Consider the following 26,360-nt stretch of genomic DNA (forward strand, 5'->3'; position numbering starts at 1 on the left):
CTTGGGCTGGCGAGTATCTGGTTTCCCCATGTCGATCCCTGTGCAATATCTGTCAGTGTCCACGTTGCCCTGCTGCATGCGTTTTGTGGAGTAGTACCAGTCTAAGCAGATGTGGGTCAGTATGTGTCAGGGCAGCAGTGCGTGGATGGCTCGCCGCGTGTCCGGCAGTCCTGTGCCAGGGAGAAGGTGCGTCGTGACTGATCAGGGCTAGTTGCTGTGCACAAGTTGATGCAGCCAGGGCCTTGTACCCGCAGTCCGAACTCAATGTGGAACCAATGTATCAGTAGAGAGCTGCGTGACCAACGTACAAGGTAGCCACTACCGGTGTCAGGTCAGCTCCCGCATGTATTGAAGAAAGGGCCGGATGCAGCCGGTATGTCCTCCACACTGCACGCAATGATCGAAGGGGCAGATTTCTAACGTGCTGATCTCTCCATGAAGCTCCCCATTCGGGCAAGGCAGTAATGTGAAGGGAGGTATCCCACCCGACCAGCGCCACCCGGTCGGGAATGAATGCTGAAAGCGAGGGAGCTCACAAGTCCTTTAAGTGTCAGACATAGGGGCTTGTGATTATTATGTTAGCCTGCGCCGCCCTTCGTTATGGCAGACTTCAGAGCTGGGAGGCGGCCTGCAGTAAGACTGCAGATATCCTCATACACCACCGCAGACAGGGTGAATAAGCCGCAACCTAGGACTTCAGGCAGGGACTATTGCGGTATTTACGCTGTGGTCGCGGGAGGAGGCTGCGATCAGGATGACTCACCGGGCTATCCTGTATAGCCAGTCCCCACAACAACCCATTAACTCTTAGTGACTTGAAACATCATGATAATGTATTATGGAGGAGCTTTTCACATTGACCCAATGGGTGCAAAACCCCAAAGGTATTAGATGCTTAATTCCAAGTTCAGGGCACCGCAAAATATGTGCAATTGAGAGGAAAGCTTTCGAAGAACCATGGTTGTGAGCTGGTGATTTTCGCTGTGGTTTGTAGTCTTAGATTAGTTTTGACACTTGCCATGTTGCGATTGCTAAAGAGAAGGCCATACATACAAAGTGCAGCATGGCACAATATTTCCCTAACGTCATGATGCAAATAACGGTCTGCTTCAAGAATTAAGGAACCAAATGAGGTGGTCAAAAAACACCTGTTTATAAGTTAAAGGAACATTTGTAAATGTGGAAAAAAAGAAAGAAAAAACACCAAAACTACAGGTATGTGAATATAAAAATAGCATCCTGAACATATCTAGAAAAAACTCTGCAGAAGACATCTATGCTGAGAGTAATCATGTGTTAATGTGTCTACTCCTCCACTAACTGCCACTTAAAGAAGCAGTGCAAAACGTCTTCAGTTATAGACCAAATATCAGAGGAAAGCATTAAATCCTAAATACCCGCGGTCCTTCATTCTTCGAGGAAAGAAATGCGCTTATCCTTGTTCTGAAGAAATATCTCATACAAGCGTAGGTCACGGCTTGTTTATTTCACGTATGTCACGTGCGTGATGCTCTATTTAGTTGTGTGCCGGATAATCACAGCAGCTGGTAGATGAAGACGGGATGGCAATGAAACCAGAGACTTGCAGAGCAGGCATCCTTGCTAACAGAATTCTGGAGAGGCCAACAAGCTCAGTAATGTAGCCATCTACTTCTCTAGAAGTCGAAGACTTGCCTTCTGGCTAGGAGGCCATGTCCATAAACTAATATGGATTGACAACTGAAGAGTTCATCTCAATCACAAACACCGCCTTTGGTTTGCTTGTACTGACGTCACTTCATAATCGTAATTTCAAACTTAGATACAAACTAAATGTTTTTGATAAAATGAGTACAAAACATTTCTTAATCTGCTCAATATTAGAGAGCACCTGCTCTAGTAAAAAAACAAAGATAAAAAATGCGATTCCCTTGACTTCAAATGAGATTATCCATACAGTAGTCGAATTAATTAGTTCGTCACTTCAAATAGAAAACGTGTTTATATTAATTCAAAAGGTTAAATTAAAGACAAACATCTTTAAAAAAAAAAATCTGTTGTATGTAGAAACATTAAAAAGCATTTCATTTTAATAAATCAGACTATAACATTTCATGTATATTATAACTAACAGAGAAACTCTACCACACTGACTTTCCAACTGCTTCTTATGACCAGCATAAAAAGAAAGACAATATCGTAGTATGACCTAACCCCTTGTCAAATACGCATACACATTCTGGAACATTAATAAAAAACCTCCTAATCAATATTTTGAATCCTTCAACATTTGATCAGATAAGGTTGTTCCGTGAATTGTGTGACCCCAGCGTCGACGCGTTTGTTTTTTTTGTTTATACTTTCAAGACCACAAAAAAATGCTCTTCTTATATTCCTTAAGGTTTTTCTTGATCCTTCGTTTCTCTAGAAATTCGAGTCTGTTTCACTTTCTTGGTCACGTGCTTTATTAAGCGGAACTGACTTGCTGTCTCACTCGTTACACTAATCTGGTTAGAGGTTTCAATTATGGTTCCCCGTCTCTGCAGAGAAGATATTTCTTTCTTTTATCGTTTCCGTGTAGATGTTCTTATACTCCGCTAGAATGTTGCTCAGTGAGGCGGTCACGTTAATCTTAATGCTGGCAGCTGATAGCGGATAACGCGGCTATAGTCAATCTGCAGTCATCGCCATTATAAAACAATAAGTCATCTGGCTCATCATAAAGATGGCCTGTATTTCAAATAATGATGGAAAAATGTATTCGAACATTTTGGCGGCAAGGCTCGCAAGAGTGACATCTCCGCTGGTCTCTGTGCACCAGCACGGGTTTATTCCCAAATGCGGCACAACTGATCATGTTAACCAGGTGATTGCTTTAATAGTCTATGCAAACGGTTTGGAAGTAGCGCTGAGCCTCATATTATTGGATGCCAAGAAGGCTTTTGACCAAGTGTTGTGGGATTTTCTATGGGATGTGATGAAGTCTCGAGGGTTTGGGCCAAAATATATAAAATCAATACAGACATTATACCAACAGCCAAGTGCTCGGATCTATGTAATGGGGCTGCAATCGGCATCTGTTCCAATACAAAGGGGGACAAGGCAAGGTTGCCCTTTGCTATTTGCCCTCTACATTGATCCATTCTTAAAGATGGAGAGTAGCCGCCGGATCCCGCCAGTCATGATATGTCAGCAACAATATCGGGTGCTTGCGTATGCCGATGACGTTGCTGTACTCTCTCCAAAGCCTGCCGTGGCGATGCCCGAGATTGAACATCTAGCAGCGGTATATGGCTCGGTATCCGGGTACAAACTGAACACTGCTAAGACTCAGATCTTATGTGTTAACATTAAGTTTGCAGATAGTAGGGTTCTATCAGAGGTTACATATTTAGGGGCACAGATAAGAGCCTTGGCCTCTGCTACCGTACAATCTAACTGGCAGAGGCTGCTCACTGGGATCCGTAAACAACTGGACCAGTCTGAATGTCTTCATTTAACGTTAGTCGGCAGATGTAAGGTCCTAAAATGATGGTATTACCCAAGATTCTTTATTTTTTTATCGGTGTGTACCACTAGAGATCCCCCCGGCTTACATTACACAATTGCAGTCGGTCTGCATGAAATTCCTCTGTCTCGGGGAAAGGAGCGGCGTGCAAAAAAATACATGGTTCTTCCAAGGGCTGTAGGAGGTTGGGCGGTACCGGATTTCCTTTTATATTACTACGCTTGCATGCTCCAGCACATGAATATTCTACTCACAGGGGTAGGTCCCTCGGTTCCCGCATTGCAACCCTCAATATATAGCCTACTCCTTGGTTCGGAAGCTAGGAATTGCCTCTTCCTCAATTTGGACTGGAATTATTACAAACGCACCAGATTTAAGGTGGTCGCTGCCGCTTATAAAGTATGGAAGGCAATTAAAAAGATGTATAAAATTGAAAAGGACTCCAGATATACTCCATTGACTGCCCCGATTTTTTTCCCTAGTATTTTTTGGGATCGTAGAGTGGTGAGTTGGCTAATGAGAGGTCTAATCACTTTGGGGGACTTGTACAGGGATGGGTTAAAATCATTTAGCCAGTTGAGGGAACAATATCATCTCCCAACCACACACTTCTTTAAGTATTTGCAAATCCGTGATTACTTACTGAAAACTAGTTTGTGTATGTCACCCAATCCTCTCATTGAGGTCAATAAGAAAGGATTTCTGATAGGGGTACTTTATAATTTAACGATTTAGAAGTACAAGTAAGTAAATGGGAGAATAGGTTAGGCTGCCAAGGAATTTTGCTTGAGAAGTCAATTGAGTTAGCAGGACGAGTACTTATGTCTGCCAATCTTGTCACGCAACACTATAAAACTCTATTTTGTTTGTACCATACACCAGACAAGATTTCCAAATGGGGTGGGGACCCGGACGGGAAGTGTTTTAGGTGGAATGTCCAACAGGCGGACGTGATGCATAATTTTGGCACTTGTGTTAAATTGAGGGACCTGTTTCGGCATGTAAACAAGTTCCTTTCTGAGATTCTGGGTACTCCTCTTCAGTTATCACTCATGCAGATTCTATTGGGTATAGACGACAACACCGACGACACCATCGCACCCGCCGAACACCTGCACTTCCAGATCCACGTCAATCCCAAGACCACTCTCAGAGGCACCCTCATCTACAGACCCCCGGGACCACGCACACAATTCAGCGAGGACATCGCCGACTTCATCAGCCCGCTCGCCCTCCCCTCAACCGACTACATCCTCCTCGGGGACCTCAACTTCCACCTGGAGAACAACGACGACCGCAACACCACCACCGTGCTGGAAAACCTCGCAAACCTGGGACTCAAGCAACTGGTGACCACCCCCACCCACCTCGCCGGACACACACTCGACGCCGTCTTCTCATCCAGCAAAGACATCGCCTTCAGCCACGCCACAGGACTCCACTGGACGGACCACAGCTGCGTCCACTTCACCTTCAGAAGAACGACGACCCACCACCACCAGCAACAGGTTGCCCGAAGAAGCTGGAACAAGATCACAGCCGACCAGCTCACCGCCTCCCTGAGTCAGCACCCTCCCGCCAGCTCAGCGAACCCCAGCCAGGCCGCCGACAACCTCACGAAGTGAATCAGCAACTGCGCGGACGAACTCGCCCCTCTGAGGACCCCGCCCAGCAGACCCGGCAGCAAGAAAGCCCCATGGTTCACCAACGAACTCAAGAGCTCCAAGAAGAACTGCCGAGCCCTCGAGAAAGTCTGGAGAAGGGAACCTACACCGGACAACATGACCACCCTCAAGCTTGCCACCCGGAAGCACCACCAACTGATCCGCGCCACCAAGAAAACTGCATTCAAGGACCGACTGGACAACAACGCACACAACTGCAAGGAACTCTTCAACATCGTGAAAGAGCTCTCCAACCCCAACGCCGGTAACAACGATATCACCCCATCACAAGACCTCTGCAACTCCCTCGCCTCCTACTTCCACAACAAGATCGCGGACATACACAACAGCTTCAGTAGTCAACCATCGCACACAACGACCGCAGCAACGCCACCCACCACCACCCTCCGCGCCTGGACTCCGATCAGCACCGATGACACCGCCCGCATGATGAACTCCATCCACTCCAGATCTCCGACCGACCCCTGCCCTCACCACGTCTTCAACAAGGCCGACGCTGTCATCGCACCCCACCTGCGGGACATCATCAACACCTCCTTCGACACCGCCACCTTCCCGGAGAGCTGGAAGCACGCCGAACTCAGCGCTCTACTTAAGAAACCAACAGCGGACCCCACCGAACTCAAGAACTACCGCCCCATCTCGCTCCTCCCGTTTCCAGCCAAAGTCATCGAGAAGACCGTCAACAAACAGCTGGCCCCCTTCCTCGAGACGAATGGATCCCTCGACCCCTCACAGTCTGGCTTCCGAGCCAACCACAGCACCGAGACCGCCCTGATCGCTGCCACCGATGACATCCGAGCCCTGATGGACAACGGAGAAACAGCGGCCCTCATCCTCCTAGACCTCTCCGCGGCATTCGACACTGTCTGCCAATGCACCCTAGTGCAGCGCCTCAGCAACGTCGGAATTCAGGAGAAGGCACTGGAATGGATCGTCTCCTTCCTCGACGGAAGAACACAGAGAGTCCGCCTACCACCGTACAAGTCAGAGGCCACCGAAGTCATCTGCGGCGTCCCTCAAGGATCCTCGCTGAGCCCCACCCTCTTCAACGTCTACATGAGCCCCCTCGCGGCCATCGCACGCCAACACAACCTGAACATCATCTCCTACGCCGATGACACCCAGCTGATCCTCTCACTGACCAACGACCCCGCCGCTTCCAGAGCCAACCTTCACGAAGGGATGAAAGATGTAGCCGAATGGATGACGACCAGCCGCCTGAAACTGAACTCAGACAAGACGGAAGTCCTCATACTGGGCTCCTCGCCCTCCGCCTGGGACGACTCCTGGTGGCCCCCCGCCCTGGGCACCGCACCCACACCGACAGACCACGCACGCAACCTGGGCTTCATCCTGGACTCCTCCCTCTCCATGACCAGACAAGTCAACGCCGTCTCCTCGTCATGCTTCAACATCCTGCGCATGCTACGAAAGATCTTCCGGTGGATCCCCACCGAGACCAGGAAGACGATCACCCAGGCCCTCGTCACCAGCCGACTGGACTACGGCAACGCCCTCTACGCCGGAACCACCGCCAAGCTCCAGAAGAGACTCCAGCGAATCCAGAACGCCTCAGCCAGACTCATCCTCGACATCCCCTGACGCAGCCACATCTCCGGACATCTGAGAGACCTGCACTGGCTCCCCGTCAACAAGAGAATCACCTTCCGTCTCCTCACCCACGCACACAAAGCCCTACACGACCAAGGCCCGAGCTACCTCAACAACCGCATCAACTTCTACGCTCCCAAACGCCACCTCCGATCAGCCAGTCACGCCCTCGCCGCCGTCCCCCGCATCCAAAGATCGACAACAGGAGGAAGGTCCTTCTCCCACCTGGCCGCCAAGACCTGGAACTCCCTCCCTCCCGACCTGCGCCTGACCCAAGACCACCTCTCCTTCAGGAAGAAGCTCAAGACCTGGCTGTTCGAGCAGTAGAAGCACCCCCCCCCCCCCCCCCCCCCCCCCAAGCGCCTTGAGACCCTCCGGGTAAGTAGTGCGCTATATAAATGCCCATGATTGATTGATTGATTGATTGATTGATATAGATACGGGGAGTGATCATGTTGTGCTATCCAACAATACTGTTTATATGATATTTGTGGCTACAGCGGTTTTAAGGTTATGCATAGCCTTGTGCTGGCTACAAAGCGATCCCCCTTCTTTTGAAGCATGGCGGACCCGGTTTCTCTTTACCTATAATATTGCACAGAGTCTGTACGCACTGAAAGGCAGGCGGAAAAGGGCATTGGGACAGCAAATCTGGGGCTTGGTCAGCACATATATGGCGGCAGAAAGTTGATCATCCCAGACTTTCTATGTACCTTGATCTATTTTTTTTATTTTTTATTGCTATGTATAAAAAAAAAAAGAAAAAAAGATGGCCTGTATTTCAGTATGCAGTTCACACCATTCGTTAATTACACTCCAAATGAGCAGCACTCTTGAAAATACCTCTTTTCATAAGGTATGCAGTGGGGGCCAGGCTTCTCACTAATAACTATTACCTTTTAAATAGAATTCTCCGTGCATGTCCTAGCGTTGAGGATGACTTACATTTCAGAAAGCAAAAATATGCCTATTGCCAAAACAATGATTATAGGACAATCGCCTATCCCTCCCCAACTCTGATGTGAGAAGCCAGACACGTGGCAGACTGCTCAATAATGTACCAGATTCTGCATTCAGTGGATGCACAGACTTACCCCACACAACTGACTAGAACATGGTTAAGAATTCCAGCAGCAAGAAGCTCAGATAAAATACGAGTGGTAGGTGCTTTATTAGGAGGGGAATGACAATATCCAGAGGCCTGGCTACAGACAGACATTTGGCCAAACATGTTTTGGGGCACTGAAACACCCACTGCACAAACTCCAAAGACCTCTTGCTCAACACATGGAGTGGGATGCCTTTATTCTTTTAGTGGGATGGTTTGTTGCCACTCATAATAATAATAATAATATTAGGGCTCCCGGTTTTATGGTATTTATTTTTTTGCCATTTCCGTCTGTATTTATCTGTATTTATTTTTTGGGCATTTTTTCTGTATTTATCCACATTTATTTATGCCACACGCAAAAAACGACGCTACAACTAGTATTTTTCACATTTATTTAAATTGAAAACACAGCGACAATAAAATGCCTTTCTACACTTGAAGTTGAAGGCATTGAGTAAAATTAGTGCTGCACTACTTCTATAATATACAAGAAATGCATTGTATGTCCCTCTCTTGCCCCCAAAAATGTGTTCTGGGTGACAACACCTTCACAGACGAGGTGCTGCAAGTAATGCAGGAGTGAGGGGGAACCAAGTCGGGACCTTAGTTCAACAGGTGAAGTGTACTCTTGGGCAGATGTGCACACGTTTCCCATGGGCCTGAAAGTAATGGGGAGCTGATGAGGAGCTTGAGCCTTTGAACGTCTATATGAAAATAGGTGGATGGAAGATAAGAGCGGTGCTTTGTGATGCTCTGTGTTTGCAGTGCATTGAGCCCACTTGTTGGGCACAATGTTTGCTGGCCAGATCAAAAGTGCTGTTGGGTCCTATACCACTGGACAGGGGCTGCTCAGTCGCAGGATGTGCCCATACACGTATAAACCACGGAGCAAGACGTGGCTTTCTCATTATATGCTTGTCATTCTGCACATTCAGTAGAGAACATGATATAACATAGGTTGTCAAGTCGGCAGCTGCCTCTATTGCAAAGTGTCATAAAGGAGCAGACTGGTGCGCTGCACAAGAACAAGCATTTGCAATGTATTGGGTCTGGCATTTACGCGAGTTTAAGCTATTGGCATTGTAATTAACAATGCCTTTTATTAATGTTTTAAAAACAAAAAAAATAGGCATGGTCATTTACAACGCCAATAGCTTGAACTCTAGTAAATGTGAGACCTAATGCATTGCAAATGCTTGTTTTACATTTATTTCTATCCCGTCCCTTTTGGCAGTGTAGGGTGTTTTGCCCCGTTATGTGTGTGTATGGGGGAATGGGGGGGCAGACCCTCCCATTAATTAAAGTGTCACATGAGTTCTGCTCCCACAAATCACCGCTTTCACAGCGGGCGGCAATAATACTGGAGACAAACCTAAAATCAGAAACGCATCCAATTTGACTAAGTCGCCCCCAAAGTTACCCCCTTAGCACCGTCAGACCCTTCAAATGCCCATGTTACACACATCAACTTTGAGGGCCAAACGTGGGGCCCCCAACGCGGACCTTTCCCCAGAGTAGCTTTGAGTTGTGATCGTACTGCACAAAAGTCTGTTTTGCCAAATCCCAAATCTGTGCGCAGAAATCGCGGCAGGTTTGTTTCTATTTCAGCCTGTCTTTCTGTACCAACTAGCCTGTACTTTGTTTTTAATTTTCCACTTATTTTTTGTGCTCATGATAAACAACGCAAAAATGTATTTGTCCTAATTTTAATTATGCACATTTTTAAATGTGTGACCAGTTTAACTGCGCGCTTTGAGGGGTCAGAAACGAATACACAGGTTCATGCCGTCCCGAAACTAACAGTTGCACGGCACCAAGCAATTCACAAAACACGTAAAAATGATGCCCCTGGGAGTCAATGGGAGCCCCTCTCCGGCAGCAGCTTAAGGGCACATTGGATAGAGTAAGGGGTACTAGCCCCCCCAGTAAGTACTGCTGTGCACATAATACCATCCTTAACAGGGGGCACCCCCCACTAAGGTTTAACGTACACACAACACCCCTCCTCAAAAGTTAGATCTAACCTGTACACAACAGCACCCTTAACTAAGGTTGACCCAGGGTGAAACAGCCCGTAGGCAGAGGGCAACTTCCGACCTAGAGGACGGGGCGATCTCTCCCTCTCCCGAGCAATCGGTGCAGAGCAGTGTGTCTGAGTGTGTGTGTGTGTGGGGGTGAGAACCCCAAGAGAATGAATACATTGGTGTCACGCTACAGCTGTGATAAGCCCCAGGAGTTAAAGTTTATTGGGGCCAGCTCGCACTTCACTTCTCTTTGGAACTCCACGGGATGCAAACGCCCATCCCCACCCTCGCACAGGCTGAGGACAGCCCATTGTCATTCTGACTGCAGATGATTATCACATTTAGAATGACAATGGGCCGTCTGCCTTTACTCACTTGGTGCCAGTAGATTGTAGCAGAGGAGCTTAACGTGCGCCCAAGGTGTGCTTCCTCACTGCTGATTAGCACATGCGAAGGTGACCTTATCCTCGCAGTTTTACTCGTATTTTTCCGTTTCTAAATATAAATACAGACAATGGAAAAATAGTTTTCCGTCTGTAATTATGTGTATAAATCCGTAAAAACGGAAAACCGGGAGCCCTAACCTAATAATAATCCACATTTGTAAAGCGCACAATCACCCGTAAGGGTCTCTAGGCGCAGGGGGCTGCCGGGAAGATTAAGCAAGCTATTGCCCAGAGTCACATGGTGCTGGGCTAATCTGCCGCCGGTGCCGGGGATCGAACCGTGATCCCCAGATTCCAGAGTCAGTCGCCCTGGCCGCGGCGCCACACTCAGATGTCAGCGGATCTTTAAAAACATTTTACAGTTCTTGATTCAGTCAGCTCACAAGACGACCGATCTTTCACTCTAAAAGTCGGAACCCCTACCTAAATCATCATCTCTGGATTAGCAAGCACTGCATGAGATCTGCATGCAAACTGTTGTGACATTATTTGTATGGTCCAAGGTCGGCAGAATATCATGGGAAATAGATGGACTAATCCCCTTAGAATTATGACGTTCCATATGGGGGCGTAGGTGGTAGCATACCATGGCCTCACCCAATAGGAACTCTTCATTCAAGCCACTTGAATCACATCCAGCTCTGAGCGTTGATAGAAGCTTGGAGAAGCATACATCTGTCAGAAAGGAGCAAGTGCGTTTTAATAAACCCTTACTGGGAGGAGCTACGCTAGCAAGCAAGATGGCCGCATAAGCTCCCGGCTCCGCAGACCTCCGCCAGCAGCTCGTATATCCTGCAAGTTATCCTGTTTTCCAACCGGACTCCCGTATATATGAGGAGTGACTGACTCTGAAGGCGCAATCCCGAACTTTTTAACACACCGGATGATGGAGATACGCCGTGTTTCATTTTCGGCCTACCTGGGAGTGGAAGCCGGGGCCTCGATTTCCAACCCATCCGGGCTGGAATTGAACAACATCGGCTGTGAACCTTGGGCTTTGTCCGGTCTCCCGAACGGGGACATAATCTACCGGTTCTAAACGGCGATTTTGTATCCTGCCTGCAACGCACACGCCATGGCGTGACACATCGTTTGCTGCGGCCCTGTATTCGACGCCCGGAGACATAGTAAGCTTGTCGGGGGGGTGCGGACGGGAGCCCCGACCAGCGGCGAAGGTGCAAAATTGTGAGGTGAGAGCGCCCGTGGTTGGTGTCCAGATTTGCCTGCTTCCCCGGAGTAGCCGGCCTCCGGGGTCTGCAACCTGATCTGTTGCTTACGAGAGGAGATGGAGGGGACGAAAGACACACCACCGCTGTGCGCCGTAATGGCGGCCATTAGAGCGCTCCACTCACAGATCATCGTCAACTACCAGGCACTGTCGGTAACAATGGATGATCTTTGCCGGAGACCGGACAGCGGCTTTTTGCCATCATCGCAGCCAGCGGTGCCACCAGTGAAACATCGCGTATCCAACTTCGAGGTCCCTGTGCAGACGCCGGATCCCTTTCGCGCTGCTGATTCCTATGAGACAGATCGCGCGCCCGTGGACATTGTCAGCGTCCCTTGCTTGAACCCTATCTCGCCGAATATCACTATGGACAACTTTGACTGCCTTAACAAGATCACCTGTGACTATTGGAAAGTTTTATCATCCTTCCACGCTTTTCCTCGCTTGCTCTGTGGGGATCGTGAACTTTTATCCTTTATTTGGCTTGCTCATACTGACTTGAACTTTCATGGAAACTTTACCTCTCTCATTGTTGCAGTGGCCTGGGTTATAAGTGCTCCAGTGGACATTCGTACTGGCCAGGGTTAACTTGTGGGACTTTTTAGGATACGTGAAAATAATTTAATCTGCTGCTGGGATTGTGACCTGTGAAATGCGGGAGTCGGGTGGTATGTTTCGTACTTCCCGGATTGATTCTCCATCTCGCTACATTTATTTTGCACTTGTTTCCGGGTGGTTGCGTCTGGTGGAGGGTAAGGGAGTCCGGGAGTGTGTTTTTTTGTCTCTCCTCCTCCGCTTCTTTCCTTCTCTCTTTTAGGGACGTTTCTGGGCGACAGGCACGCTGCTAGTGGGTTAGGCCGTAGCCATTGCAGGGGTGCAGGGTGGTGGGGGGGGTTTGTTATTTTGCCTTTGTTTTGTTCTATGGCCCCTTCTTTCTTCTCTTTCTCTCTCTTTAAGGTATTCCTCTGGGCGACAGGCACGCTGCTAGTGGGGTAGGCCGTAGCCATTGCAGGGGTGCGGGGTGGGGGGTGAGGGGTGGGTTTGTTATTTTGCCTTTGTTGTGTTCTATGGCCCCTTTTCTTTTTTCTCGTAGGGTCCGGTAGCGATACTTTTGATCTCATCCTGCAGCATATGAGTGGGCGGGGTTTGGGGTGGGTGGTTATGATGATAGATAGGTAGCTTTGTTCTTCTCCCTTAGTGAACATACTGGCGCTTGCATTTTTACTGTTGGTCTATCTTGATCCATGACTGCCTTCTAACGCCTACCCGCATTTTTATACCTCCAGTGTGTAGCTCCGGATATCCTGTATCTTCTTCTTTATCTTGTTTTTTTGGGGGGGGGGGGTTAAATATAAAATGAAACCTTAGGCATATCCTTGATCTCGAAATGTTTTCAATACATCGTCTATCCTCTACCGCTGCCGGACCCATGGGTTGTCGGCTGAAGAGCTGTGTTATTGGATTTCCTGATACGTTCTGCATACATGTGGTGACCGGCCCCTGTCGATGCAGGGCTACTTCTGTATTTTGTGTTGAACGATATAATAAAGGTTTTCAAAAAAAAAAAAAAAACCCTTACTGTCGGTATCCTAGAACGAAAACTGACAAAATTAATGCAACATATATGAAGGAAGTCCCAGACCACTTGCACCAGTAGACATAGGATGGAGTGCTCACGAGTGGAAAGTCACTGCTGCCTCTCCTGGATTGCCTCAAGTAAAGCATGTAAATTACAATGCAAGCTGTCTCAAGGACATAGTAAGGTTGGAAACTTGATCAACCAGGATATACTGGAGATCCAAATGGACCTAAAGATGTGAGTAGTTATTTTGCAAGATTGAGTACGAACTGCATGGCTGATATTGACACATGCTGCACTGATTGATGTAGCTGAGAGCACTTGGTGTGCATGTTAACATTGAATTTAAAATTGTTGAGCTGTATCAAAATTGCGCAGATTCTGCTCTAATCTTCACTTTGCACTTACCTCCTGCCTCTTCACCCGCGCTGCTCCCCGGTTTACCCGATTGCTGTGGAGGGAGTAGCCGGCATCTTTCTCTCCCCCCCCCCTCACTCTCTCTCCTCCCCCCCACCCCCCAGCCAGTCTGCATTCATCTGCATCCATCTGCACCCGTCCACACCCGGTCAGGCCTAGGGGGCCACAACCCCTGCATGTTTTTCTGGAACTTTTAGATCTTACAGCAACCAAGCGCTATATACGCTGAGAAAGAACTGCAACGCGAACTGCTCGCACTCCCTTAACGTGGCAAATAAAGTCTCCCACTGCCTTCACTGTGAATTTTCCTTCAAGTCATGCTCCAAAGCTGAGAAGCGTGTTGCGACCCCATTTCAGGTGAGGATAGTCCTCCTAAATTGTAGACAGTTTCCTAAACACTCCAATGAACTTGCCATCCTGCTGAAAGAATTAAAACCCGATGCTCTCTTTCTAACAGAGACTTGGCTCTACACAGAGGCAGATTATGTCCTTATTCAAACCCTCCCTCCCGGGTATATTTCACTCAGGGCCAATCACAAGAAGGGTAGAGGTGGGGGTATAGCCATTCTTTTTAAGGACATTTTCAACTGCCGCATCACTAAAGACCATCTACAGGACTGCGAAAGCAGAGTCTTTTCAATTGATTTCTCTCCGACTAACACTTTCTCCTTTGCTGATATAACACCCCCAGGCCCATAAGGGCAATTCCCTACTGCCCTGCCTACCACTGTTGCCTCCTTAGCCTGTACACCTTCTAATTTTACAGTGCATTGAGATCTGAATCTCCACATAGTGTTGTAAGGATCCTGCTCATACACAGAACTGTGCACAGAGACCTAGGACGTCAGTGAATTGTGGTGTACCAGAAACTCACCTCCGTACCTAGAAAAACCCCAACCAGCTAGCATCAGTATCACATTAGCTCTTCGTCCTATAGCAAAGTAACCAATGATTAGACAACCTAGAACATGCGACTTAGGACCATCTCAGGAATGGTGGAAAGTGAGAACACTCTTTTGTTATACTCATACCAGTCCACAACAGGAGTAAATCAGAGACACAGTAAGGTTAAAATATTTATTTTAACGACGTGATCAAATGTGCAGTATCTTAGCTAACATAAGCAGACATAGGATTAAAAAAAATATGGTCAGCATAGTTACAATTCCATAAAATACAAAACGAGAAATCATATTACAATGATGGTGAACAGGTCCCATAGCGTCTAGTTTTAACACCCTCCCTATATAGGAACTATGTATTCTAAACTATAGAAGGTCTCTTAGGCCTGTGTGGGGGACCCCATTACCTTTTCGCTCAGTAAGAGTAAATTACATCTGGATCAGCATAGGCTCTCTGCATCCCTCGAAACAGAAATCTTCCAAGTGTGTGAAATCATGGCAAGTGTGTGATAAGGACGCCAGAATCTTACTTGGCTCACAGCTGCCAAAATGTTGTGATTAGAAAGAGTTAACCGAATATGTCGAAAAACAGCTAACATGTTTTGATAACCTTGACGGGTGCAGAACTCACTGTGCAGACTAGTGGCACAATGTAAGTCTAGAGATGTCGAAAACAAACCTTTTCTCGTGTAGACCTTCGTGAAGGCTAACTTACAAAAACAGCTATGCAGTGTTGTGTGCAAAAGCAGCAAAAGGTAAAAATTGCGTTTAAACATCTAATAAGCCATGCTAACATAACATGCGCGCAAAGCAGGCCTCAGGCCATACTACAATAGATAACCCCTCCGACCATTCAGCCAAGGAACTCCTATCTAATCTCTCCGCACTTCAGCTCATTCAGAGAGTCTCTAAACATACACATATCAAAGGTCATCTACTCGATCCTGTTTTCAGTACATTACGAGATCTTCGTGTAGGCATCCCCACTCCACTTCCTTGGTCGGACCACTTTTTAATCCCCTTAATCTGGGAAATCCATGGACCCACTTTCTCCCCTAATATAATCTCAACTCTGGAACGGAACTGGGCAAAGCTCCCCACTGAGCACTGGATTTCTGTTCTAGAGGCTACTAAACCAGCCAGTGATCCGGACCCCATTGTGACCAATGAAAAGTTCAATAAATGGATCGAAAGCTCCCTCGATGTAGTTCTTCCTAAAAAAAACACCCACAAACAAGCCAGGCCAAAGACTGCTCCCTAGTTTTCTCCTAGGCTGAGAGAACTTTAAAAATTGTGTAGAAGACTGGAACGCTCTTGGAGACAAAATTATTCTGATTCCAGGAAACTTAAACACAGAGAGGCAATTAGATCATACAAAGTGGAAATTAAATCTGCCCAAGCTGCCTTCTATGAGAAGAAAATCATCTTTGCAGCAAACTCCCCCAAAGAAATTTTTCGAATCGCCCCTCTCCAATCTGCCTCAGAAGCAGCCAACATCAGATGGGGCACTTACAAGGTGCAATAACTTGGCGGAGTTTTTCCAACAGAAAATTCACAACATTTACATGTCCCTTCCGGCCTTTCAGAATCAACAATCTATGTCACCGACTTTGGAGCCACTTGCCGGAACCCAAATTACACTAGGGCAATTCCTTCTTCTGGATCTTAGCTTATTGGACTTGAGTATGGCAAAAGTAAATTCGGCCTCCCGTATTGATCCTGCCCCTCCTTCGTCCCCGATTCTAGCTGCCGACACCATTTGTCCTGTAATCCTTGATCTGGTCAACTCCTCCATCTCTTCTGGAACTGTTCCCCCTGCATGTTATTGTGCACTGGTAAAGGTCCTCTTAAAGAAACCTAATCTTGATCAGTCCAACCTAGCCAACTTTCGCCTCATTTAGCTCCTCCCTTGGATGAGTAAGATTCTGGAAAAGAATATAAATTCTACCCTAGTAGATTTTCTAGAATCCAACGAGCTCCATCATTCCCAAACTGGCTTTTGCCCTCAACAAGGGACCAAAACAGCCCTTTTGGCAGTAACCGAGGAGGCGAGGCGGATACTGGATCAGGGAGGCAAGGCAGCGATCATCCTACTTGACCTAAGTGCCACTTTCGACACTGTTGACCATCACACCCTGATCCACCATCTAAATAGTGTGGGAGTTACTGGGACGGCCATAACTTGGCTACAATCCTTTCTCAGCGATCGGTTCTTTCAGGTCTTTGAGGGTGATATCTCCAACCGGCTGTCTCTCAGCTGTGGGGTTCCTCAGGGCTCCTCCCTGAGCCCCACGCTGTTTAACATCTATATGAGACCCTTGGCTGAGATTGTCCATCCATTTGGCATTAAAATCATCACATATGAAGACAACACGCAGCCTTGAACCACCCAGAGAGGTCGACTAGCACCCTAGGCCCCTGTCTAAAGGAAGTTGCAAAGTGGATGGACAAGCTGAACGGGGAGAAGACTGTGCTTATGCTCCTGGGCAACTCACCCTCATTCAACCCTGTTTTGCTCTGGCCGAACAGCCTCGGTCCCGCACCAGATCCGAAGACTCCGATCAAGAGCCTTGGTGTGTGGCTTGATAGCTCGCTCAGCTTTAACCACAGGCCGTCAAAATCTCAGCTACTTGCTACAGCCTCCTGAGTATGCTCCGCAAGATCCTTCCCCTTCTCAGGCCCTCATCCTCTCTCGCCTAGACTATGGGAATTCCCTCTACCCGAGGGAGCACCCCAAGTCCCCATCCATAAGCTCCAGGTCATTCAGAACTGTGCTGCTCGCATGCTATTGCAGGTCCATCGACAATCTGCGAAACCTGCACTAAGGAGCCTCCATTGGCTAACAATTAGGGTAAGGATCCAGTTTAAGGCCATGTTCCTGACTCATAGGGCCTTCTCGAAGAATGGCCCAGTCTCAATCCAATCCATGATCACTTATCAACCTCCCAGAGATCTCCGCTCTATGTCTACCTTCCTAGTCACCACACATAGAATAAGGAAGGCTAGATGGGGCAGGCACTACTTCTCTCATAATGCTGCTAACTCACGGAACTCCCTCCCACCCCATCTGCGGAAGGAATGAAACCTGCACTCTTTTTGAAAGGTTTTAAACACCGTTCTTTTCAATGAATGCATCTAATCCGCTCCTCTCCTGTTATTCTGCGTTAGTCCACAGCGCTGGGTGACCTGAGGGCAGCCATTGCACTATATAAATTCTATTTTCATTTCATTTCAATTATTGTATGCAAGAACTTCAATCATCATCCAATAACCAATTCACTCACTGCTCTTGGCAGAGGATTTCTTACACTGGAGTTACACAATATAGTTGGGAGATTACCACTCTCCACTCCGAAGAGAAATTAGGGTAAACAAACGTCCATGACTCTGCTTTTATGACTCAACCATTCACATTCAACGTTGGATATTATTGTGACTGCTCTCAAGAACGTTTTATGGTTTCCCCTTCGTATTGGCCGCCTCACGGGCAGCAGGCTGTTACCTATAAGACGCTCATTTGTAGCTGTGCACTTTGCCATCCTTGCTACAATTATGCAACTTGATGGGTGGTTGGAGATTGTAACAAATATCTTAAATAAGTAAAATAATGTGCTTAGTATAAATAGACTACTTGTTGGTAGTGATCATCACAAACAAGCCTTTTAGTTCAGCTACGAGATTAAAGTAGATTTGCAATACCTTTTGTGCAAGGGGTACATATTTTTTTAAAAACTGACAATCTGGTTTGTAAACAGTTATGGCATACCGTTCTTCAAACTCGACAACTGTTACTCCGTTTCTCTGGGTTGGGAATTAATTTCTACTCCTGGGTATACAGTACCCCTTTATTAGGTTGAGCCTGGACAGTGTGCATGCGCTGCCCTGCGAGGCATGTAGTATTGAGTTAGGGATGTGAAGGTCCGCCCACTCTCCACCCATATTTTTCATTGGCTTACGGTAGTTGCACTTTATAAATGCTGGCTTCTGACTCCTTCATAGTCTTGTTAGTTCCTCCTTAGTACCACCTTGTCTTCATTTGAAACCCCCCCATGCAGACTGGCCCTTTTACTTAGTTTGCGACGCGGTATGTTTATTTTTCCTCTGCAAGCACTATTTTCTTTAATGAGTTTCTGGTCCTGCAGGCACGCCGTGCAGTGTGCCATGCGTGCTTTCGCTTTCAAAACAGCCCGGGACAATGTCTGTTCGTGTTTGAAGTGGCTTGGCTACGTTTGTGCCTTAAGGTTGTTATAGCAAGCTGCTTTTTAAATCAGAACTGGTACCATTCTTATTTTTTATGTTGACCATTTTCTCTCATTCATTTGACTGCACTCACTACCCGTGTAGTCATTGACACCAAAGTTTGTGTGACTCCCATTTCCTGTGCCGCCATCGCATGCACTAAGGTCTAACTAAACTGGAGACACTGAGAAATCTAATCGCTGGTCCTGCCTCAGGCCTCACCATGCTTTCCAGCATAAGTTTCAAAAGGAAGACCTGAGAGTCAGAACTGGGGGCAGGACTGATTTCCAAAACACAAATTCTGCTCCACCCATGAAAACAGTGGAACAAAGGACAAGAAACATTAAGAGAACCTGGGCTTAGTCTTAAAGAAAAGACCGCCCGTCTGAAGGCCTACCACAGAAAGTATGCTGCAACGCGACTACATTTCTGCATCATGTAAATAAAGCACATCTCACAGGTTTCCAGATTCTGTGCACAAGCAGTTCATCAACTTTAGTTTTTTTCCATCTGAATTTATAGTCCTGTTAACCTGGTTTTAAAATGGAGTTTTCGACTCTGTAGGTGCAAGGACACGGATTTCCCTAAACTCAGGGCCAACACCACCAGTTAACGATTTCAAAACCTCTAAAGCTAGTCCAAGAACTTTCATAAAGACAGTAAAGTGTTATCTACTAACAGTTGAGTGACATGTATGTAAACGTAATGTCAAAGTATCCTATGTGAGCAAACGGACTGCTCACCATATATGTATTTAGCAAAATGGGCAATGTGGGTTAAAAAAAAATGTTATCCGCTTTCAGTGCTACTGGTACAGCTCTAAAAAATAATCCCCATCAGACACCTGAGACTACAGATGCATTCTATGTTGACTACATTCAAAGCATGACCTTTTTTAAGCACATGGGGTCAAAGACCCTGGAAATCAATATTTTATAACTAGACTGGTCTCTTGGTCAATTCTGGTGTAACCCACAGGGCAACATCTGCCAAAGAACGTGAACCAGGCGCCGAAAGGGGAAGCAGTGCTTAATTCGTTTAAAATAAAAAATAAAAAAAACGCAGATGCCCTAATTTCTCTTATATGCCCACAGCCTGTGATGAGGAATGCCAGGGTTTTCAAATTCCAAGTGTGCCCAATCTGGATTCCACCTCATTCCTCGTTTGCCCATCTCTTTTGCCTATCTCCTATCTCCCACTCTTGTAGGTTCTTTTTTGGTCTCGCCTACAGACCGATTTTAACTGCCTGCTTTAAAACACCAATAGTGGAAAGCACAAATACTTACGGCAGGCAAGAGCATTGCTTACACGTGGCTGACTTTTTTGTCACTCACTTTTTTGCTTCTTATTTGATGATTTTCCTTAATCTTCTTGTGTTTTTCCCAGTGCCTAATTTGAGCCGGTGGTTTCCGGTGCTTGCCACCGGCACTTAATTGCGGGAACCTGCACTTATAACAGTTGAGACACGGTGGCGCTGTTTGCGCAATTTAAAGATGAGCAGAAAAGCAGCTGTTTGTTAATGCAATACACATTAAAACACAACTAATACCTGCAACCCAAGCCATTCTTAAAGCTTTGACAGCCTCGAAAAGTCTGAATTGTCACACTTGTAGCAGTGTGATGGTTACTAGCTGTGTGAGTACAGAGGCAATGTGTGGTGCAAACTGCAGTGGCCTCCTGACGAGGGCCGCAGCACTTTTATTTTTTAAACAAATTAGGCACTGGCTTTTGTCTCTCAGAGCATAGCTTCTTTACTATCCTTTTACACGGATGGCTTGTATCCAATCTTTTTATTACTCGCATTCAGGGAACCACTTTTCTTTTGCTCTCAGTACTCCGTGGGAGCGCATTGTGTTTTCTTTCTCGATCGCTTGTGTTCGGTCCCTCCCTCAAATGACACCCACGCTCTCAATGATGCTCACAGTCTCCTCCCAAGCTCGTCCGTTTCTTCCTCTCCCCCCTCACACTTTTTGTTATCATCAACCCAATTGCTTCCCCTGCCTCTCCCCGTTCTCCCCAACTCCTTACATCTCCAACCACTGAGCTCCTTCTTTGGCCTTTCCCCTTCACTGCTAGGCAATATTTCCATTTCCACAACCTGCTCTACCCTAGCTCCGATGCCCCTCTTGCAGCCGTTTTTTTTGGCCCAGCAGCTGCACTATGCTACCAGGTTGCTTGTACTTAAATTGCACTTTTGCACGTTTTGTTATGTATTTAAAATTACTCCTCCAAAATGGGGGTCTACGGAACGGTAAATTTAAATGAATTGTAGCCATGGTAAGCAGTACGCACTAGCACATCTGATGACCCTGCCAATGCTGCACAGCCTTGACAAAAGGCATGTTTTCCCTTCTTTTGTGGATGCTGAACATTAAGAAAGCATTGCAAATCCAATAGGTATGCATTAAAGGCGAGACCAATTGGCATTCCAAGGTTTGTTATGAATATATATATATATATATATATATATATATATATATATATATATATATATATATATATATATATATATATATATATTATCGGTCTTAAAAGAGTGAGGTGAGAACTGGCGCAGGATATACTGTAAGAAACTAAAATGTTTCCAGCAACAGAAAGGATACTGGGAGAAAGGCGCACTCGGATGGCGCACACAAGCGCCCAGTGCCTTGTGTTGAATTATTCACTGATCGAAACCTCCACTGCTTACGGACGTCGGGTGTTTACTTAGTTCCTCACTATGTGGTGTACCTTCAACCACTCAAGGGAGTCGCAAATGTAAACAGGGCAAGGAGGGAGCTACCAGCTAAACGCGGCAGATGTATACTTTCAAGTTCTTGAAAGTGAAAGCCAAATTAAACTTAGTTTAAGGATAAAAATAAGATGTACGTGGACCAAATGAATAATTTCTTACCAGCTGATATGTTTTAACTGGCTCAAGTATGAGCTTTCTTTTAGGATTTCTAATGGTAATATTCATTTAAAAAAAGAAAAGAAAAAAAATTAAACAAAAACTATTTCCCCGGGAGCAATCTAGCTTTCTTCCATCGCTTGAAACCTGTCAAAATAGTTCTGTAGGTTAATACTGCTGCGGCAATGAACTACCACCTGAAAGTGAGAAGTTTGAATCACAGAAGGGTGGACAGGGCCGTTCATCTTTTTATACCGGTCAGCGTCATGATGACACTGGGCTTCAAGACCTGGAGGTGCTAGTCCGACATGGGAAAAGGGCTACAACCCTTCAGGTGTTTACAGGGCGTTCAATCAAGCTTCGGGCATTATGAAATCGACCTATAACCCGGCGATAGTGACTATGCCAGAGGTTGGGAGTGGGGGGGGGGGGAGCAGATCACTTGAACAAGGTGTATGCCTATTGACAGATGCCTTGGCTTAATGCTGCTTCAAGTCTAGTGTCATTGATTGAGATCCCAACTGCAATTTCTCGCAAGCAAGCTCGTCCACCCAAGTGCACAGCTGCACCAAGACACTTTCCTATGGCATAAAATCATGCGCTTAAGTACTCCATAGGAGACATGCTTTACTAAATGATCCCGGACCACCCCCCACCCCCCTGCCCCAGACTATATTTACATTTTCCAATGGATTTCGTAACCTGCTAAAAAAAAATATTTAATGACAAACTCCTCCACCTGCTGAAGTCCTCTCAACCTCTGATACGGAATACATCAGAATGTTGCGTAGCAGTCTAATGTTACCTAGTGACATACTTAATTGTTACCTGCTCTATTGTCTGCCACTACATCACTAATCAGAAGAGGCCTCTAGAGGCAGTTGTTCAGTTTCACAGTAGTCAACAGTTCTTGGGAGCTACAACACTTGTGTTGGCAAATGTCACTAAGAAACAAAATCAAGCTTCAACTACTGATACACAGAAAACAAAGAACCCAGTCTGGTACAACTTGCAAAACCTGAAGTTACCCCAGACCATTTCAGCCGGGGGTATTCACAAGATTGGGAAAACAGTACAGATGAACAAGTTACTTACCTTCGGTACCACCTCATCTGGTAGAGACTATTGAGCCGCAGATTTCTTACCTAAGAATTATCCCCACGAGTCAGTCCTACATAGGCTGGTGCGGGGGTCCAGCTTAAACAGTTTGTCCGAAGAGCCAAGTTTTTAAGGCTTTTCTGAATCCCAAGAGGCTGTCACAGTTCCGGACAGAGCGGAAATGAGTTCCAGAGCCTGGGGGCCAAATAGGCAAACCTACGCCCGCCTAGTCGTTTTAATTTGATTGATGGAATAGACAAAAAGGTGCAGATGGGCGAAGCGAAGATTCCGAGTAGGGACATGTCTCGAGATTAAACGGTTAAGAAATCTAGGACTGGTGCAATGCAAAGCCTTACAAATTATACAGCCTGATTTGAATGTGGAGCGTTGCGCCACAGGTAGCCAATGTAAAGTGCGCAGTAACATCCTAGCAGACTTCCATCTTGGCTGCCTATAGATCAATATCGTCGCCTGATTCGGAATTATTTGTAGGCGGTTTACCAGACCAAGAGGAAGGCCGGTATACAGGGAATTGGAAAAGTCAAGGCGGGAGAGAACCCGCGCAATCATCACCTGGATCAAAGCTAGATACTCAAGCAATACCTCCCCAGAGGGGGGATCTTCGAAACCATTCCACACCAAAAATGTCTACAGGACAGAATGGGAAAAGTGCCAATCCTGGCAGACCAGACTGTCCAGGCAGTAGGGCTTGGTGAACATGCGCAGAGAAGCCCACATTGCTGCCCGGCAGACGTCCAGGACCGGAACTCTGCATGTTAACGCAGTGGTCGCAGCCGTGGCTCTGGTAGAATGAGGCCACAAGCCTTCTTGGGGGTTGCTTTTTAGTCAATGCGTAGCAGAATTTAATGCAGAGCAAGATCCATCAGGAGATAGACTATTTCTGCACAGCTTTTCCCTTCTGTGCTCGAACATACCTCACAAAGAGTTGGTCATCCACCTGGAAATCTTTCATCTGGTCATGGTAGAACGACAATGCTCTTTTTGGGTCCAGTTGGTGGAGTGGCTCGGCTTCCTTAAAGGAGTGCGGCGGAGCATAATCTGTAGCCAGGGTGATAGATTGGACTACATGAAAGAGAGTGACCACTTTTGGAAGGACAGAAGCTCTGGTGTGAAGGACCAGCTTGTTCAGGAAGATGTTGAGGTAGAGGTTTAAACTACAAAGCCTGGAGCTTACTGACCCACCGGGCGGACGTTATGGCCTCCAGGAAAGCCATCTCGATTATGAGGAGTGTGAGAGAACAGTTGTGCAGTGGCTCGAAAGGAGCGCACATTAGAAAGGCGAGTACTAAATTGAGGTCCCACTGAGGCATGGTGAAGGTGGGAACATGTGCTTAAAACCTTTCAAAAGCCTATTCACTACAAGGGATTTGAACAGGGATGGCTGATCTGGCAACCACAGAAAGGCTGAGATAGCAGAAAAAAAGCCCTTTAAAAAGGTGGCCATGGCGCAGCCCTGCGGAGTATGATAAAAAATAAACACAAGAACCTGAGAAGAGGGCAGAAAGGGGGGGTCAACTTGTCTTTCTGCGCACTATGCCACAAACTTGACCAACCCCACGCATATACTGTCTCCTTGAAGGGACCCCTGGCTGCCAAGATAACACTGCAGACTTCAGGTGGATTGTCAAAAGCTGTCAACTGTCGCCTTTCAATCTACACGCACAAAGGAGCAGCATTGCCAGGTTAGGGTGGAGCACCCTCATCTGCTGCTGCGACAGGAGATCCTCCCGGAGGGGCAGCCTGATGGCCATGCTCAACGGCTCGGGACTCCAAACTCGCCGACCCAAAGTCCGGAGCCACAAGGACGACATGGGCCTAGATGTTCCTGATCTTCTTGAGTACTCTGGGCAGGAGTGGTAGGGGCGGAAAGTTGTACAGGAAGCCGGAGCTCCACTCAAAACAAAAGGTATCTCTGAGCAACAGCCACCTTGGAAACTCCAGCATGCAAAACTGCTGACATTGCACATTCTCAGTGGTGGCGAACAGACCTAACCAAGGTTCTCCCCATTGCTGGAAGAGACCTTGCACCACCTCCGGATGGAGAGGCCATTTGTGATCCGCTAGGCATCTTCAAATGTATTTGTATGCCCTGGTGTTCAGAGCCTCCACTAGATGCTGACCCACCAGGAATTTGCGCTGTTTCCGCCATGTCTAGAGGCGCGGGCCTCGTGATAAAGGGCGAGAGAGCGAGCGCAAGAGAGAGCGCAAGAGAGTGCGCAAGAGAGTGCGCAAGAGAGTGCGCAAGAGAGAGCGCACGAGAGAAAGCACGAGAGAAAGCACGAGAGCGCAAGAGAAAGCACGAGAGAGCGCGCGAGAGAGCGCGCGAGAGAGCGCGCGAGAGAGAGTGAGAGCCCGAGAGAGAGAGCCAGCAAGCCAAAGACGTGTGTGTGTGTGAGAGAGAGAGAGAGAGAGAGAGAGAGAGAGAGAGAGAGAGAGAGAGAGAGAGAGAGAGAGAGAGAGAGAGAGAGAGAGAGAGAGAGAGAGAGAGAGAGAGAGAGAGAGAGAGAGAGAGAGAGAGAGAGAGAGAGAGAGAGAGAGAGAGAGAGAGAGAGAGAGAGAGAGAATGAATAGAGGCACTGTGAAAATGCTAACGGCCACATACTAGTTTAATATAAACTTAAACATAGGCTAAGGGGGAACAATGTAATTTGCGCACAATTACACTAATGGAGGACCCATGACTACAACCAGGACTTCCAGCGTCCAAGATTATTTTCTCCAAAAGAGCAAAAAATTGTTTTTTTTACACAAACAAATAAATGCATATGAAATATTTACTTTAGCAAACTTCTAACCAACTGAAGCTTTTGAGTCAACTAAGTTGGCCATGCGCCAATGTAAGCAGTTTGTATGGAGCACTTAATACCAGTGGCGATACAAGCAAAGGCTTATGTACACGTTCAAAGCATCAGAGGCTGAGAGACAGGCTACAGAATTACACCTTACGAGACTGAGATGGGTAGTGATTGTTTTCTTAGGTCGCACCACTATTTGGCATGTTTCCATATCGTTTTCAAAGGATGAGCACAAGGAGAAATTTGGTTGAGGTGCCAATAGGTACAGATACACCATCCTACCCAAAATGCATCAAATATAGTGGTGAAAAACACCTCTGTTAACATTATAAACTTATGTACCAAAGCAGAATAACACCTCACGGATTCTGGTGAACACAGGTGTCAGACAGCGTCCGCACCGCAGATGTCGGTGTCAGACAGCACCGCAGATGTCGGTGTCAGACAGCACCGCAGATGTGAACAGTGTGAAATGTCAGACAGCACACAGCACCGAAGATGTGAGCAGTGTGAAGTGTCAGACAGCACACAGCACCGAAGATGTGAGCAGTGTGACGTGTCAGACAGCACTTCAGATGTGAACAGTTTCAAATGTCAAACAGCATACAGCACTTCAGATGTGAGCAGTGTGAAGTGTCAACTCAGATGTGAGCAGTGTGAAGTGTCAGACAGCACCAAAGATGTGAGCAATGTGAAGTATCAGACAGCACCAAAGATGTGAGCAGTGTGAGTGTCAGACAGCACTTCAAATGTGAGCAGTGTGAAGTGTCAACTCAGATGTGAGCAGTGTGAAGTGTCAGACAGCACTTCAGATGTGAGCAGCG

At 46.9% G+C, this 26,360-nt stretch overlaps 1 protein-coding gene across 3 annotated transcripts in view; it reads right to left on the minus strand.

The window, feature by feature from the left end:
* Positions 1-26,360, minus strand: part of ENAH (ENAH actin regulator) — a 681,857-nt gene that overhangs the window by 179,109 nt on the left and 476,388 nt on the right. The window lies entirely within an intron of this gene.

This window comes from Lissotriton helveticus, chromosome 6 (genome assembly GCF_964261635.1).
Source record: "Lissotriton helveticus chromosome 6, aLisHel1.1, whole genome shotgun sequence".
NCBI lineage: Eukaryota > Metazoa > Chordata > Amphibia > Caudata > Salamandridae > Lissotriton > Lissotriton helveticus.